Source organism: Musca autumnalis, unplaced genomic scaffold (assembly GCF_047663935.1).
Source record: "Musca autumnalis isolate F117 unplaced genomic scaffold, ASM4766393v1 scaffold_241, whole genome shotgun sequence".
NCBI classification, from domain to species: domain Eukaryota; kingdom Metazoa; phylum Arthropoda; class Insecta; order Diptera; family Muscidae; genus Musca; species Musca autumnalis.
Genome location: NW_027411802.1, coordinates 92363 through 105937, shown reverse-complemented (window position 1 = coordinate 105937; position 13575 = coordinate 92363).

Sequence of the window (13575 nt, the reverse complement as noted above, 5' to 3'; positions counted from 1 at the left end):
ATGATGCAAAGTAGGTTGAATTTTTTTGTAATCACGCAATTTTGATCGGATCGTCAGGAAATTTTGGGGGTTATTGGGGGTCCTACAGAGGAAGAAACCTATTGATTTTGGTGATGGTCGGATAATATTCAGGAGTCGGAATGGGCAAAAAAACTTATTTGGAGACAAAGTCAACGTTTTATTTCAAAGCGAATATCTCCGCTACTAGAAGGGGTATATCAATGGCAAAACCTGCTAATGAAAGTAGAAACAAAGTCTGACTATGAAAGTAGAAAATCCCATCTTTACAATGAGGTAAAGGTTGGCGTAGATGGCCAAAAAACGAAGATATCGCAATAGCCGGTAATACATCCCATTTTTTAATTTTTTTGTAATCACGCCACACGTCGCAATTTTGATTGGATCGTCACGGAAATTTGGGTATTAATAGGGGTCCCACATAGGAAAAAACCTATTGCTTTTGGTAATGGACGGATATTATTAAGGGAGTGTAAAAAAAAACTTATTTGCAGAAAAGGCCAACATTTTATTTTAAAGCGAATATCTCTCTTCTGTAAGAGGTGTATCGAAAGCAAAATCTGGCAAGGAAAGTAGAAAAAATCACCTTTACAACGATGTAAAGTAGGTTGTCATATGTGGTCAAACAACAGGGATATCGCAATGGTCGGTAATGCATCCCTTTTTCAATTTTTTGTGCAATCACTCTACAGGTCGAAATTTCGATCGGATCCTCACGAAATTTTGGGGATTGGTGGGGGTCTCTCAGAGAATTGATGGTTGGCGTACATCCCATTTTTCCATTTTTATTTGAGTTGTACTGACGATGCACTTAAATGCGTTTCAACAAAATTGACCTGTATTAATGAAGACATTCAGAGCAAAGGCGCTAAGCTATCCCAATTTTAATATTTTGAATTTTACCAGCCAAAAGCTTATGCACAGGGGTAGTGGTATAGGGTATCACATAGTCGGCCCCGAACCGACTATAGCCTTGGCTCACTTGTTTTTAATTATATTTTTGCTTACAGTGACATCAAAAAATTGCCCATAATTCTTATAAATTCAAATTTTAAAATCATTTTGTGCGTGAACTTTTTTCACCGAATCACCTTATAATTAAGATTTTATGTAATCTTATGTAGAAACTCATCACGCTATGATACAGCGATATGAGGTTGTAAAAAAGTCATAACCCTAAGTTAACAAAGCCTATACATTTTTGTTAAGCTTCAGAAGTGAAATGGGCTTAAATGGAGTTTCAATCAGATGGAACAGCAGGCAACTGTGGAAAAAAATGCAAAATTAGCATTTTACTTTTTAGAGCATAACCTCAATATGACAAGATTAAATAAAAATAACATAAATACTTATTTGTTGCAACTATGCCATTTACTGCAATATTTAAAAACACTCCAATTTTTGTCAACTGCTTACTGCCTTAATGTCAGTCAAGTATTGCTTTCCTATCGAATGCCATTTAAAATATCAATTCCCCAATAAGAAAAATTCAATACTCAATATAATTTTATGAAAACAAACTACAACTATAAACTAGTTCCCCCCCCCCCCCCCCCCCCCTTCTTGTTTTGCTCCAAAGTTCCATTTAATAGTTCTAGTGAATTTCGAAAAAAAAAATAAAAACAGAGAAACAACAAGAGATTTAAGTGGTTTTCAGTTATACCAAATTCATTTATATTTTTTTCCTAAACAAACAACAATAAAAAGGACTATCTGAAAATCCAAACAAACTCTGTTCCTATCGTTGCCAATTGTTTACGACCAACAGCATCGAGGAAAGCAAACTTATTATTTATCTATTAAAAATATATATGTATTAGTTTTGAGTACCAATTGAAAAACAATAGATTGAAAAGGATATCTATCCTTTAAGTGGGAGCACAGATTGCTTTTTAAAACTTTAAATGGATACAGTCAATGGTAAACTTCCACACATTGATTTGATTTTGAAGATATCCTTACAATATCATAATCTATAATAACTATTGATTTGTGGATTTACAGAAGAAAACAAAACAATACAAGCACAACAAAGCTAGAGATAAGTTTGAACCTTCAAATTGCAACATGTCGGTGGCATGCAAAAATGCTTCTTATGCCTTTTCTTGTGCCTTGCACGCAGAAGGTCGTGGGATCGATTCCCCGGCCAGGCAACATCAAATTTGCAACGGTGGCAAAATACCCATCAGTAATGTTGGCGAGATTTCCTGAGTATTTCAACCATGTAAAACTTCTCTACAAATGGTGGCGTTAAGACATGCCGTCCAGTGTTGCCACAGTGGACAAAAATGTGGTGTTAATTTTTTTATATATGTATGTTTACGTTTCTTTCTTACAGTAAACACATCAGATACGTCGATAGAACATCCCTTCCGAATCAACACATGTAAAAACTTTCTGTCTACTTCTTTCTGCAACTTTCTGAGATATATCCAAATTTTAATAAATGGTCAATTTTATATTTATGAACAAGTAAGCCAAGGCTATAGTCGGACGGGCCGACCATTTGATACCCTACACCACTACATCTGGGAATTAGCTTTTTACAAATAAAAATTTCGTTATGGAACAAATTAACTTATTGCAAGAAATTACTTTGTGGATTCTGGCACCGTATCACACCAAGCTTAAATAATAATATGATAATTGTTTCACAAACATATGAGAAGGGACAAGGGAGACTCCTCTCATGTCAATGATTCAATACCCCGATTAATATTCGCTCAACTATATGGGACCCACAGCTAATTTCTGAGTAGAGATGGTATTTACCGGGTATTTACCCGGTAAATACCCATACGTTGGGTAAAAACCCATTTGTGGGTATTTATTTGGGTATTTACTATATACCACTTCTCACACCCAATTCCAGGGTTTAGGTTGTAAAATCGTTTCAAAAAAGACATGTGGGTAAATACCCAAGTATTGGGTAAAAACTCTTTAACTGCCGAACCACTTGACGTAGGCTGACAAAATTTGGCTCAAATCTTCCGTATGTAAACTGAACTTCTGGTATCGAAAATAGGGTCGTTGGGTCCATGTTCTGATATAGCCCCCTTATAACCGTACCTCCCGATTTAAGGTGTTTTTTTAACTAGCAGCCACATTTTACAATCTTATTGGCTGTACTTCAGCACAGTCAATGGGTATAAAATATCGTCGCAAAAATTTGTCCACTTAGGTCCACGTTTTCTTGTTGGCCCCATATAAGGGTACCCCGATTTCGAGTATTAACCCAATTATTGTGTAAAAACTATTTATCTGCCGAACTAATTGGTGTATTGTGTTCAAATTTGGCTCAAATCCTTTCTATATCAACAGAACTAATGCTACTGAAAATGGCCCCCAAATAACCGTACCTCCCTATTTAATATGTTTTTTTATCTATTAGCCACATTTTACAATCTTATTGGCTGTAATTTGCCACAGTGAGTTCTATATTTGTATAAAATATCGTCGCAAAAATCTGTCAACTTAGGTACACGTGTTTTTGTAGCCCCCATCTAAGGGTACCCCGATTTCGAGTATTTACCCATGTATTGGGTAAAAACTATTTATCTGCCGATCCACTTGACGTAGGCTGACAAAATTTTTCTCAAATCTTTCTTATTTAAACTGAACTTCTGGTATCGAAAATGGGGTCTGTGGGTCCATGTTTTGATATAGCCCCCATATAACCGTACCTCACGATTTAAGGTGTTTTTTATCTATTAGCCCCATTTTACAAACTTATTGGCTGTAATTTGACACAGTGAGTTATCAATGTGTATAAAATATCCTGGCAAAAATTTTTCAACGTTGGTCTACGGTTTCTTGCAGCCCCCATATAAGCTACCCCGATTTCGAGTATTTACCCAAGTATTGGGTAAAAACTATTTATCTGTCGAAAAAAGTGACGGAGTGTGCCAAAATTTGGCTAAAATCTTTCTTATATCAACTGAATTTATGGTAAAAGTTAGATGACAGTGAAGCCGATCCACAGCCGATATGTCTGATGAGCCAGAGGCGAAACATGTCACATAGAGTTGGTTGTATAGGTTCGTATCTTCGGCTTTCCTTTTTCATTTGCTAAAGTCATCGGTCATTAAGCTCGACTTCGACGAGAAATTAATTAAACAATTAAAAAATATCAGACTGTGATATACCCTCAGCCTATGTGAATTTACAGTCATCTACGGACAGATCGAATGTATTTAGGGTATTTTCAGAATTTTGTGGACCTTTTCGGACATTTAAACTTGCCGACAAAAATGTGGGTTAGGATTAAAGTTCAAAAGTGTTGCGAAGGGGGTGCTTAAAGCAATGGACCGACATTGTCCATTATGGAAGTGGATCTTTTTTTGGAGTCATATCTTTTCGATAGGTATCGTGCCCACTAGTCATTTCAGTGGATCATGGTATAACTTTTGGACCAGTACGCCAGGAAGCATGGGCTTGTCCACAGAAAACAAAATGTAGATATATTTTCCCTATTTTTAAAAGTATGTGTATGGGGTCGAGGTTGATAAACATATTTGCAATCCCTTAAAAATGCACAATTCACAATTTGAGCCAGTTTTGTAGCAACATATACCTAAAATGTTCGAAAAACCCAATATTTAACTGTACCTCTATATGGGTGCTATAAAAAACCATTGATCTATATTGACAAATTTTCGCACGATGAATTCGTAGGCATTCAGAACTATAAATCCTAATTTTCAGATAAATATACTAAAATATGTGTTCAAAACCTTCGAAATACATAAAATGGTGAGATACCCTTGTATGGGAGCTACATTAAAATATTGACCGAATTTTATTTGTTTGCCAAATATTAGCTAAACCAATAACACTGTACAACACAAAAAATAATTACAAGATAATTCGGCCAGATTATGAAAGAGGACCGAAAAAAATGAAGACACGTGTATCGGCGTTTTGATAGTTTACGTCGGGAAGTAACCTAAATAGGCGTGGCAATTTCCGCCCATTTCTACATGTTCTGAAATATTCGACATCAGATTCCTTGGAATCCTTGCATTTTAGGCACCGACGTAGCCAGGGCGGCCCGGGGGGCCCTGGCCCCACGAAATTTTTTTCGTTCTCATAGGATATTTGCTTATGTTACACATTTTTTTAAATTTTGAGTAAAATTTTAAACTGTTTTACATTTTTCAAGAAATATCGAAAGTATTTGGAGGTAGTATTACAGAGAATTATTTTACAACATTGGTATAGGTACTTATTGTCCAACATATTTGAAAATATAAAAAAAAACAAGTTAGACTTTTTGAGCAATTTTCAGCATAGTTGTTGTTAGGATTTAAGGCGTTTTGAAGCGTTTAATCGTAATTTTAGTGTTACTGAGTTCAGAATAATACGTTTATTTGTATTCGTTCAACGTTTGTAGCATATTAAGTCCAATACTTTGGCTTATAAACGACATCTAGAAAAAACATTCTTGCGATCTGTTGCTTTTGGAATTTTTTAGAAGCTATTCAACAATAAAAGACAAAATCGTTGTTTAATCTTTGTGGTTTTAAATTTTTGTATATTTTCTATAACACGTTTTTGTATTGAACTATTTTGAACATCATAAAAATTACAAATTTATATGCTTGAAATTTGCTACAACTGATCTCTTGCTACAAATTAAAAAATTTTCTGTCGTATTTTTATTTTTTTCGACCTTTTGAATGTTAATAAAATCAAGATTATTGAGCTTGCATATTATTTCCAATATTTCGAAATTACATTAAAATTCATCTTAAGGGATTTCTCTGTCGATTACTCTTTGAATAAAACCAGAAGAAAACGTCGTAGAAACCCACAACAATTGTATTTTGGGAAGTGCTTTTAATGGATGCAAATTTCTATGAATATTCCGTTTACCTTCTTCGGCAAAGGACTTTGTGACGACAAACGAAATCTGAAAACCGATCGGAAACAGATTCTTTTTCGTCAAAATCTAAACAATTTTAATCCTTTAACCCAAAAACTATGTATTATGAGTTTTGAAGAATTTTATATCCATTTTCGGACTTTTGAACTGGCCAACCAAATATGGATTTGTATCATTGATCACAAGTGTTGCGGAGGAGGTACCTGAAGAAATGGACCGAACCGACATGGTTCATTTTGGAAGTCGTTCCTTTTAAAAGATATTTCAGTTCTTCACAGTATAATTTTCAGATTTTGGATCATTATGTCAGGAAATATGGACTTGCAAAGTTTGGGTCAAATCTGTTGCTCCGTTCAAGAAAAATCGCGCATACCACAAAAAAATGTTATTGAATTTTGGGAGGAAATGCCAGAAGGAGTCGACCGAAAAGCACCATCTTCGAACTTTATATAAGGCTCGCAGAAATATTGGGATATATAAAGTTTGGACCAATGTAGTATTCGTTTCGAAAGTTGTCGTGCGCATCAGCCACTACACATGGTGGCCATAGGTGTTCTTTACAGCTTTCGGGCCATTTTCTCTGGAAGTATGTACTTGCCTCTGAAAAAACTTGTACTGTAGTAATAGGGGTCCCGAGAACACTTGTTGCAAAAAAGCAAAGTGTTCCCAAAGAAGTATTTTTATTAACTAATTTATTTATTTCATATTTTTAATTATAACTAAATTATTAGCATAGAGGAAGTGAAGTCATGACTACTGAGGTCATAAGCTTACACTGGCATAATTACTAATTATCCAGAGAGGTCTTTAACTGCACATCTCTAAAATTTTTTGAAATACTCTGTGAAAGGTTACTGAAAGTGTGGATCGATATGGCCCAAAATTTGGACAAAATATCACGAATGCCAAATTTTGGACCGAATCGGTTTATTTGTTCGAGAGCTACGGCAGGCAGCCACCCAGACGAACGGACATAGCTTAGTCGACTCCAAGTTTTCTGAAAGAGATTTCTTCCAAACACACTTTGGTCCTTAAACCATTATTTCGATGAAGCACATTTTGGCTAAAAGCTGAGAGTACACAAAATGTAAATTGGGAAAAATCGTGTTTATGGATTTTTGCTAAAACAAGTAAAAAAGTGTCAGTCGGCTTTGCCGACAGATATATACCCTCAGCCAATGTGAAGTGAAACTTTAACCTACGGACAGATCGAATGTATTTAAGGTCTCTTCAGAATTTTGTGGCCTTTTTGGACATTTGACCTTGCCGACAAAAATCTGGATTAGGAATGAACTACACTAAGACACAAATGTTGAACTTTTGTACTTTGGTACCCTTAGGGAGGGCCGGTATGGTCCATTTTAGAAGTTAAACTAAATTTTGACAATAGATAAGGATATCCAAAGTTTGGAAAAAATTGGTTGCCCCATTCAAGTGATATCGTCATAGCATTTTTGTCATAGCGCCATGAAACTAAGTTTGGATATAATATGACGAAGACCCAATGTTGGACCAAATCGGTTGAACAGCTCGAGAGTTATCGTGCTTTCCGACCGCCACATATAGTGACATAGGGGTTTTTACACCTTCGGGCTGTTTTCCCAAGAAATATGGACTTGCCGCTGAAAAAAACTTTTACCGTAGTAATGGAGGTAGCGAATGCAAAACGCTTCAACAAAAATCAAAGTGATTCGAGAGCAGGTCTTAAAGTGAACTTATCCGAAAATTTGTGTGAGAGGTACCAAAAGGAGTAGACAGCTATAGTCCATATTCGAACCTGATCTATATCTGGTAGATATATTAGTATGTGCAAAGTATGGATTACATCGGTCACTCCCTTCAAGAGTTATCGTGCGCACACTTTTTCCAAACATTTTTGAACTTTTGTGAGGGCGGTACCTGAAGGAGTGGATCGATATGGCCAGTCTTCGAATTTAAACTATGTTTGGACAAAATATTACGAAGGCAAAATTTTGAACCGAATCGGCAGTTCGCTTCGAGAGTTATCTTGCGCTCCAACCACTACACACGGTGCCATATGGGCTTTTTGCATCTTTCAGGCTATTTTCTCAGGAAGTATGGAATTGCCCCTGATGAAATTTTTACCGTCGTATGGAGGGCAGGTAATACAAGTTGTTGCAACATAGGTCGAAGCGATTCGAGAGCAGGTTCTAATCTGAACTTATCAGAAATTTTGTGTGGGAGGTACCCGAAGATGTGGACCGATTGAGTCCATATTCGAACCTCATCTAAGTGTGGTAGAAATTTCACGATGTGGAAAGTATGGATCAAATCGGTTACTTTCTACAAGAGTTATCGTGCGCACAAATTTTCCGATAATTTTCGAACTTTTGTGGGGGAGGTACCGGAAGTAGTGGACCGATATAGCCCATCTTCGAACTTAAACTAAGTTTGGGCAAAATATTACCAAAGCCAAATTTTTGACCGAATCGGTTTACCCATTCGAGAGTTATCGTGCGCACCAGCCAGCCAGACAGATAGACGGACAGACAGACAGACGGACGGACATTGCTAAATCGACTCCAAATTGTCTGAAACACATTTCGTCCAAACATACTTTGGGTCTAAACCCATTATTTCGATGAGGCACATTTTGCCCGTATGAAAGTGTATATACCCTTTCTAGCCTAAAGGCTGAGGGTATAAAAAATGCATACATGTATAGACTTTGAATTGGACGCCAGACTTTCATTTTAAAAGAATTCAATAATGGTTGTCAGTGTTTTCCTTGTTCCTGATCAATTTATGAGAAGAACCACGATAGGAAACCAGATTTTCTATAAGAGAAGTCCGACGATTGGAAGCGAAAATTAGTCTATTGACAGATGCACGATTGGGCGACAGAATTTGTCATCAACATACCCGTCATTGGGTGCTGGAATTTCATGATGGATAGACGCGCTATTGCTCAGCATTAGTTCTCTATCAAGAAAACCACTATCGACCTTCCTTATGATAAGATCTACGATTGGGCACCAAAATATATTCAGGGAAGTAACTACAATTGGTTTCTTTATGAAAATAACAACGATTGGCCACCTGAATTTCCGAAAATGAAATATTGACCATTTTCTGATACCGCAGCGTGATAAAAGACAAAGAAGACAGGTGTCTCGGTGTTTTTTATTTATATAACTCCTAAATTCTACCAGTAAATATAAAAAATACTAGTGGATAATGCCATGATATCCAAACGTTCACTCTGCATAAATCAATTCTCCACTAATCCCATTTTAGTTGTGAGTTATCTAATAAATGATACGCCCAAAAATATATACGATTATTAATATATCCATTGTTTTGCACATTAAAACAAATCTAATATATTGTCAAAAAGTTCTAAAAACAAGAGCCATTTTAATTAAAAATAGTAATGAAAATTATTTCATCAGTAATATAAGTCTGAAATAAGGTTTAAATCATTTCTAAATAAGAAATTTTCGCTAACATGAATGAAATCCTGGCTAAGTCCCTGAATTTAGGTAAAAAGTATGAAAAAATTAACCCTCATGCGAGTCACTAAAGGGGTCTTTTTGGTCCCTTTTTTCAAAAACTTTTAAAAACTCCTTTAAAATGTGATCGTATCAGATCAAAATTTTCTACAAAATTATTTGTAATAAAATTTTACTATAGGTCCCCGAATACACCGAAACTCTAAATCGTACCTAAACGCCTGAAATCTGCCAAAAATAAAATCAAGTTTTAGGGTTAATGCTGTACTTTATCTGAGTTTATTAAGTTTTATCCCACAAAACTTCATTCAAGATAGAAGACGTCAAAGACAAAAATAATCTCCATCAAATTTCAATATAAGTCGCCGAATAAATTAAATGTGTATTTGCAATATATATCAAGAAAATATATACATCAAGTTTACCAACAAAACACCCAAATATTTTTGAATAAATTTGTTTTGTTCTTTTTTCGAGATAATGCATGAAAGTAACATAAAATTTAGTTATAGACGAAAGGTGTTAAAAGAAGAAATATTCTACACAAAATTTCATTTTAAGTCTCAGAACAAACTAGATATCTGAGTAAAACACTTTGTTAGGAAAATGACGTTACAAAATTAGATATTATAGGTAGAAATTATTTGTTAAACTTTTAGACTCTTTATTTTAATTTATTCCATACTGAGTCCAAATCTCCTAAAATACCTCACTTTTTGGGGGTTGTGTCAACAGAAGAAATGTTTCAAATCAAATTTCATTATGAGTCTCTAAACAAAAAAAAAAAATTGTAGCTATAATATTTAACATCTCCAGAAGCTTTCCCTTTTTATATATGATTTAGGGCCATATTCTACCGTTTTTATTCACATTTTCGTTATCTGCGGTCACAAAATATATTTATTGAAGTTTTTTGATAATAAATTCTTTCAGAAGATTATGTGTGCTCGATCCAAACTCTTTTTGAAAATCTATGGTGAATATATATAGGGAAAATATTGGTAACCCAGATCGGACTTTGAAAAATTACGTATTTTAGTAATATAAACTAAAATAACGTCATCAGGATAAGTCATAGGTTTCTGATATTGTATGTGAAAATGCGGGGATAGTCGACGGCTATTGTCCAGTGAATATATATCTGACATACGAGTCCTAACATCCATGGTTTTGGCACTGTCCTAAATACTCTAATGATGGTTGCTACTCCTGCTCTGATAAAATTGACTGAATTAAGATTTTAGATTAATCAAATAGGAAATCACAGTTTTTACGGTACCTATTTATGAGGGCTTCGAATATCCCTTAATTAGCACCAAACATTCGAAAAATTTAAACATTAGATCACGCAAATGCTTTCCTGAATTAATCTCCGTTTTTGGCGATCTTGCCCTTTTTGTGCATCGTGTTAAATTGCAACCTTCTTCATTGTCGTAAACCCAACCTTACCTAAAATTTCGAAGTAATCAGACTTTTATTGCGACCTACAGAGCCGCTTAAAAATCGGACAAAAATTGTATTTTTGGTCCATTTTACCCCTTTAATGTTTAACGATCATCACCAAAAACTGTATGAAATTTCATGACGATTGGTCTATAATTGCGACCTCTTTGAAACTACTGTTTCATTACGGACAGACGGACACACATCGCAAAATCGCTTTATCCCGTCGAGATATTAGTTTTAGTATTTCGCGGTGTTAGATGCATTTTCGGAAAAACAAACTTATAATAGCCTTTCCACATAACCTATTCACAAAAGTTCAAAATTATGGATTAAGTCCAGTTTTAGGGCGAAGGTGCCCCTGTTTACAGTGATATTATGTTTTTCGATGGCAAGTTTATGATTCCTGATAAATGTCGAGAGGAGTGACTGAAATTGGTCCAAATTTTGCTTATCGTGATATTTTTCACAAAATTAAATCAATCGAATACAGAATACATACATATATAGGACAATTTTTGCTTAAGTGCAACTCATCGAATATAGTCTTTGTGATTCTATGTAATATTTCTGTGGTCAAGTCCACGATTCCAAACAAAAGGATTCAAATGATCTAAAAAATCTTACGGTGAGCAAAAAATTTGCGCTTTAATCCAGTTTAAGGCTACATCTCGGATTATGTTGCATTAGCTCGTAGTTGTTGTGACCGTGACAATTATTTACAAGGTTACGCTGAAACATCTCGGGATAATAGCCCCGAAATGTCCTAATATTTTGACCAACTCCTTCACGGGCACTAATGCTTAGTAGTCGTTATGGTCTCTGTTACAACGTCATACCTTCATTATACGTAGTTCTGTTGATAATGATCTGAATATTCCAAAGAGTTCGCCCAATTGGTTTGGTCCCACAAAAGCCCACACATGTTTACTGAAAGCTTCCAAATTTATCTGATGTTAGTATGGCGCGTATGATTGTTATTATCAAAAAATATTATAGATAATTACAATCATACGCACTGGGTTCAAATGTTAAGAAATATGTACGTACAAAATAATAAAAAGCAAATAAAAAAGAGTTAAGGACGAGCTGGCCATACTTTTTATAACCTCCATAATAAAATATTCTGAACTATAACGGAATATTTATTTTCTTTTCTGTCCACAATTTTAGGCGGATATATTTGTATCTATATATATAAAAATGGTGTAAAAAATGTATAGTAATTCATAAAATGAGAACGGCTAGGCCGATTTCTGTAAAATTTTTAGTCAGTTATTCGCATTTTCGAGGAGAAGGTCTTTACGGAAGAAAATTTTGGAAAATCCCTCTGGAAAAGTCGGAAAATTGGAAAAATCGAAAATTGAGTTTTTGTATGAAATTTTATTCCTTAATAGCGAGACGAAGTTCGCCGGGTCCGCTAGTTTTACATAATAAAGTACAAAAAATGCATATAAAAATATCTTCAATCGTTCGGCACCTCACTGATAGTTCTCTCAAAAATGGTACCTAAAATCCTCAAAATACCGCAAATCGGTAGGTAGCGTTATATGGGGGCTATACCGAAACATGAACCTATGTTCACAGTTTTGGCGGAGAGGTTTTGTGGACACTGGGAATCCCAAATGTCAAATTACAGGTAGTCCGGTCAAAAATTTAGCTAAAATCCACAAAATACCGTTATAAAAGGGCCATAACAAAACATGGACCTATGTTGACGGTTTTTGGTGTAGATATTTTGTGGGTTATCATCAAATCATCAAATATTATGAAGCTAAAATCCCCAAAATACCGAAAATCTGGAGATACCGTTACATGGGGGCTACACCAAAACATGGACCTATATTGACGATTTTTGGTGGAGATATTTTGTGACCACTAGGAACTTCAAATGTCATATTATAGATAGTTTGGTAAACAATTGTAGCTAAGATCATCAAAATAGCCCAAATCGGGAGTTACCGTTATATGAAGACTATACCAAAACGTGGGCCGATATAGCCCATATTCGAACTTGACATGCCTAGGAAAAAAAGGAATTGGGTGCAAAAATATAGCGCTCTATCTCAATTACGGAGTCAGAAAAAGTTAAAACATAAAAAATTGTAAAAGCTCGCTGCATCGCATGCGGAAAGGAATAAAAAACAAACAATTATTATATGGAAATGGTAAACACGGAAAATTGTGTTGTAATACCTATTTCAATTCATATTTAATTTCATTTAAGTAGTGTTCGTTAGGGTTATGACTTTTTTTCCACCTCTTATCCCTGCATGATATTTTGATGAGTTTTTAGCATAATATCTTAATTATAAAGTGATTCGATAAAAAAGCTTCCACACAAAAAGCTTTTAAAGTTTTTATTTTTCAGAACTTTTAAAAATTTTTTGAAGTCACTGTATGCAGATATTTAACTGAAATCAAGGTATATGGGCACACGACATAACTATAATGACATAACCGTTTCTTTCTCACTAATTTTATCATCGCAGTATACCATATATGTATATCATTTTATAACATATATAACTTTTTTTCATACATCATACAAATTAAAAGTGGTTTGTGCGGGACCTTTTTTAAAATTTAAAGGGAATAAAAGTTATTTTAGTCATTAAGAGGTAAAAGACCATATATTCGTGCAACAGGAAATCATTTTTTGACAATCTTTTTTTTTCATTTCATAGATTTTTTTCTAATATTCCTTCAAAGTGGTTTGTGCGGAACCTTTTTTAAAATAAAATGAAATTAATGTTA